Source organism: Canis lupus, chromosome 25, assembly GCF_048164855.1.
Source record: "Canis lupus baileyi chromosome 25, mCanLup2.hap1, whole genome shotgun sequence".
NCBI classification, from domain to species: Eukaryota; Metazoa; Chordata; class Mammalia; order Carnivora; family Canidae; genus Canis; species Canis lupus.
The window spans coordinates 22,059,389-22,065,168 of NC_132862.1; the positions used below are offsets into that span (position 1 = coordinate 22,059,389).

Below are 5,780 nucleotides of genomic sequence, written 5' to 3' on the forward strand. Positions count from 1 at the left end.
AATGAAAGGACTGTACTTATCACATAAAATATAGTAAGTTGCCAAGCTTTTTAGGGATCACAAAGTTATTCTCTTTCCCCCCTCAAGACTTCTATGACTTCGCCGTTCTCTCCTGGCCATAGAAAACAGAATTCCCAGTGCCAGGAGCTCTGAAGTCAGAGCAACTACAACAGCCTTCAGGTGCTTTCTATGACCAAGTAATTCCTGGCATGAGGCATTACATTTCTCATTGCTTTTATCCTTATCACTGATGACGATATCATTTTGGAAGCACGAACTAAATATCATAAAAAGATGAGCATTTTTAATGGGATCTGAAGAAATCTTTCAAGTGAAAGGCCAGCAATGGGATGAATTTCTTAATTTGAAAAGCAGGCTTAATTTAATTGTTTCAAACTGTTTTCCATTATAGGCCATTGCTAACTTTTTTTTTCCAAGAGTGCTTGCAATCACTTACTTCTCAGATCGGGGGCCTTGGAATAAAGCCAGATTAACTCTGAGCTGTGAATTTTACAAATGCTCTTGTTTAACCTATAATCGATTTAAATAGAGCCATTCTACAAAATGCAAACATGGTAATTGGTGCAATTTTATTTTTTTGCATGAAACAGCATACAAGAATATGCTGGCTTTGACTTTCTGGATCTTTGCACAGCCAGAAGTCTGGCAGAATAATCACTGAAGTTCAAATTAGAGCCCCAGATGGAAACACAAACAGGGGCCACCACTGTGCCTTTTTCATGCTTGGAAGCTCAGTGCTGGACAGAAATGTGTTTCTAGTTAAAATGTAATCATTTCCAATTCCTTCTGATCACTGGATCATATTGGAAAGAAACAGCCTGAGGACTACAATTGCTTTTAATTACCACTGAATGTTGATTTAAATTTTTCATTTCCTTTCCATACATTTGTATCTTTATAGAACAAACAAGCATAAAATAAAGATATGGCCTCTTTATATTTTAAGTGTATTTTGAGAAAGATCTTTATTTAACATTACTCTCTTTGAATTGGAATTTCTTTGTCAGGATTGGATTTTCCCAACTTTCCTTACCATGGATTGCCAAAAGAGCCAAGTCAGTTTAATATTCTTGAATGGTCAGGTTTAAAATTAGGTGATTTTTTGTTTTTGTTTTTTTTAATTCAGTAAAACTCAAGAGAGTTCATATGCTTCTCTGATTAAAGAATTTAAAACTGTAAGATACTTTGGACAAGGTTTTTTTCCAACACCACCGTGCTTCTACTTTTCCACACCATCTTAAAAATGAATGTATATCAAAGATTATTGAGAGAGACAAGGTAAAAAAACAAAAATCAAATGAATCAAAAAGCCAAAAATATCCTCCCTCACAATAAATCTTTATGGAATATTCAATATTTCAAATTTTACATTAGTTTTGATTGTAATTTATTACTGAAATGCTATGAATAACAACTATTCTTATTTTTATCTAGGACCTAATACATATATTCTAAAACCCACCTAAAAATTTTGGGTGAATAGTGGCATCCAAATTCTGCTCAAAATAGGAATGAATGGCAATAGGATGTTGCATGGCCTCATGTGATTTTTTTCTGCCGTGTTTCAATTCTGAAGAACCTACATGGTAAAGTAAATGTACTTTTTGAAGCCTTTCTGGTTATTTCAAGGTTTCTATCACAGATTGAGGAAAAATGTCTTAGGAAGTTGATTCTACTATAGAAATAAATGATCTCTAAAATGAATCTCATATTTGGGTTCCCGTGGAGACATTCGAAATAAAGAGAGGAAATTTATATGTGTATCTGGTAAGATTTCATAAAGCAGTATGTTTAAGCAATCCACAAAATGTTATTAATAGCAAAAGTTGTGGAATTGGAGATACCTAGGTGGTTCAAATTATCTTACTAATTCTGTGACCTTGGGCAAATAACTCAACCTCTCTATGTTTAAATTTTCTTGCCTGATAAGTGGCCAATTATAGCCCCTCCCACAAGAGTTCTGAAGAAAATTAAATCAGATAAAATGAAGTGTTTGGCACCAATAACAGAAACATAGTTCTGAATAGCAATTACAATGGTATGCTTATGTATATGGCAATACACAATAAAAGAATAAACTACTAGCCCTGCCTGTAGAAGTACTATTTTCTTACTGAGTTTTGATACACATACATGAGAAATTGTCTCTATTGCAAATCAGAATATGACTCAGTGAATCTAGTAAAAGCTTTAGGACTCTAGAGAGGAAGAAATTACTCTGGAATGCAGTTGTCTGATAAGGCTTAATGGGAGGGAGAGGATTTGAGCTGGATTGTAAATGAAATGTAAGATTCATATATTAAGAAAAGAGATGTGCTTTATTTTAAATATGAGCAATGGAGGAAAAGTGGTCATTTGCATGGGACTTTGTGGAATATCTCTAGACCAGTGAATATATGCATTTGGCTAGAATGTAAGGTAATTTTCTGTGAGAGAGAGTTCTGAGAAGATATAAAAAGAAGATTATGGATTTTTTTAAAAAGATTTTTTAATGTATTTATTCATGAAAGACATGCACAGAGAGAGAGAGGCAGAGACACAGGCAGAGGGAGAAGCAGGCTCCATGCAGGGAGCCTCATGTGGGACTCAATCCTGGGACCCCAGGATCATTACCTGGGCCAAAGGCAGGCACTAAACCACTGAGTCACCCAGGGATCCCTATATTATGGATGTTTTTAAGGCCCTGGCGTTTTGTGAGTAGAGGAATGAGATGATAACACTTGAGGAAGATTTACTTGGTTGCTTCTTGTTAGATTAGTTGAAGGAAGGCTGGGGGGGGGATGAAGGTCGATGAAGCAAGAGGTAATTCATATGAGGAATAGGATGGAGGTCACGAGATTGGAAAGAGAATATAATGATAACACAAAATTAGATAATGTAGTTTACAACTATTACCTAGTTTAATTCTCTTAATGACCCTGAAAAATATAGCTAGACGGTGGAAATGATACAAGTTGAAGTCTAATTTTCTGATTCTACAACTCAAGCACTTAACCACTGTCCCATAGTGCCTGCTACATATGAGAAAATTGGTGCCTAGAAGTTTGTGCATTATTTCCTTTGCAAAATACAGTTTCCTTTTATATCAAATTCTAGCTTGATCAATACTGTAGAAATAAAGATCAACCAAATGTAAAAAGCAAAGTTGGGAAAGCTTCAGAGTGGACGAAAAAAAAAGGCTTCAGGTGGGTCCTGATTGGAATCTATTGGTATAGAGAAGCTATAGGCAGGCCAACTAGAAGTGAGGCATCTTTCATGATTGGTTAGGGGTCTGTACTTGACTTTCTCTACTTGGTCCTAAACTGGAAGTGGGGACAAAAAGCAGAAAAGCTATCAATTATGAATCAAGTACTGGCCATTTTGGTCTGATTGTTACAGGAGTTATTGCTTAGCTTCCTGGATTGTTATGAGAGATAGCAATCTGGCTTCCTGTAAGTCTGACTTAAAGTTAGTTGGCTTCCTGGGTTGTTTACTGTACATAAAGGGGTTCATTTCCTGGGCAGGTTCCTATAGGTTGTAAACCAAAGTTCTATTTTTGTATATGGTCTATCTATTTTCCATTTGTATATTCAATCTCTCAAATACATTTTTATGGCTTAATTTCCTTTGAACTCCCTAAATACTTTCTGATTCTGGTGAAAGAAACATTATTCAAGATACAAATGCTAGAAATCTAATTGAAATTTTATTTAGGAGTACAAAATTAAAATTGGTATCTGAGGCTTATAGACATATGATATTTTATCACAGATTGAACAATATGCCTAATCTACATGTGCCTGGTTGTATATTTCAACTCAGTTTCATGCCCACCCTATTTCTAAATTCTCCCTTCCATTCCAAGGGAGGACTCTGGCAACTACATTTACCAGGATCCCTAGCCAGCAGATTTTAGGTTAGAATCTCAAGTGAGAGGTTTATCCTTGAAATATAAAAAGAGGGGGAAATCCATTATTCTTCAGGCATGGGCAGACAGCCATGGGCAGGCAGGTGAGGATTAGGAGATGGTTAACATGAAGTTTTGCCCATGGCTTCCAAACATCCTCATTTCTGAAAAACACTCACTTTGGTGAAGTAGCTAAGGTCAACAAAGGCAGCTTTCTTGGTATTCTTGTACTTCTAGATTTCCTGAAAGTTTTCAGGGGCTTCCCTAACATTTGCTCTCCTAGCACTTCAGATTGTTTAGTAAATCTTTAATTCCCAGTGTTAAACCCCATTTTGTTCAAAATGCCTACAGTGATTTTTGTTCTTCTCACTGATCCTGAGGAATGATCAGGCAAGCATTATACCAAAAATAGGGATTTACAAATTCTCTAAGAATGTTCTTGATGAAACAGGAAACAATTGTTAAACAGTGAAGACAAGATAAAGAGAGGCACAGCATGAAGATAGAAGCAGAGAGAGAGTCTAAGATGCTACACTGCTGACTTTGAAGATGTAGGAAGGGGACAAGAACCGAAGAAACCTAGAGAAGGCAAGATATACAAAGAGAGGTCCATGTAGTCCCTCATGTGAGTAAGAAATTAATTCAGCTAAAAAAAAAAAGAAATTAATTCAGCTATTCTGGAATAAGAACTGTTCTTCTTAGAAGAAATGAAGTCAGCTGTTCTGGAATAAGAGCTATTCTTCTTGGCCACTGTGCAGCAGAAATCATTGACTTTAGAAGTAATACTGTCCATTTGAGAACTGGAACACAGCTATTTTGAATTGGTCAGCAATGGTCTGAGGGATGAGATTTGATACCACTATATTGGAAAGCCTAGGACTGAAGCACTTTCATACTGGATGGTAGACAGATAGTGGCACAAGGTCATGTTGGTCAGTGAAACCAATAGCATGGCTTATTCAAAGGAATCATCTGACATGGGAATATTATCTTTATGCCAAATGTATACATAACATAGTGCTGAACTTGAATCACATTTGTCCAACTTGCAGTGATTTCTTAAGCCTGGCATAAGGAATAATGGATTTTCAGGAGCTTTTGGCCAAGAGGCCAACAAAACTAAATTATGCAGTGACAAGACCTAGTTAATTGTAAAACTCTCATTACGAGATCTGCCAGCCAGGTGAGTTGATTGCTCTATAGAGACTAAGTCTCCTGGGTTAATGGTGATCACTGCGGGAACTGAACATGCAAAGTGGTGCTGTGGAGTGTCAAAGGATGTCCTATCTCCCTCTCAGTTGCTCCCTAGACTACCTCCCCATGCACTTTGCTAACCAGTGCTGTAAAGTCTGCTGACCAAAACGTATCTCTGCAGGAAATGTCCTTGCAGAAGGCCAGTGGATTTTAACTAAGAGATGCTGGGAATGCTGAGGTGGAGTTTCAGTAAAAATTATAAAAGCATACCTACCTTTGAACTGCTCAGAAAAGGATCACATGCAGTAGAGGTTATAACTTTTGTGCAGACAGACCTAAATGTGGTGAAAACTTACAGTGCAAAAACTAGAATACAGAAGCTACTTGGGAGCGCGAGAATGGTACATCTGTGGCCAGAGAGACTCTGCCTACCATGAAAATATTGATGAGTGTGCAGCTAAAATGCATTACTGTCCTGCCAATACTGTGTGTGTCAACTTGCCTGGGTTATATCGCTATGACTGTGTCCCAGGATACATTCGTGTAGATGACTTCTCTTGTACAAAGTATGATGAATGTGGCCACAGGCAACACATCTGTGACAAGAATGCCATCTGCGCCAACATTGTCCAGGGACACAGCTGCACCTACAAACTGGGCTACGTGGGGAATGGGACCA

The 5,780-nt window shown here is 37.2% G+C and overlaps 1 pseudogene; it reads left to right on the forward strand.

The window, feature by feature from the left end:
* The first annotated feature begins 2,811 nt into the window (after positions 1–2,811).
* Positions 2,812–5,780, forward strand: part of LOC140617127 (protein kinase C-binding protein NELL1-like) — a 3,897-nt pseudogene continuing 928 nt past the window's right edge.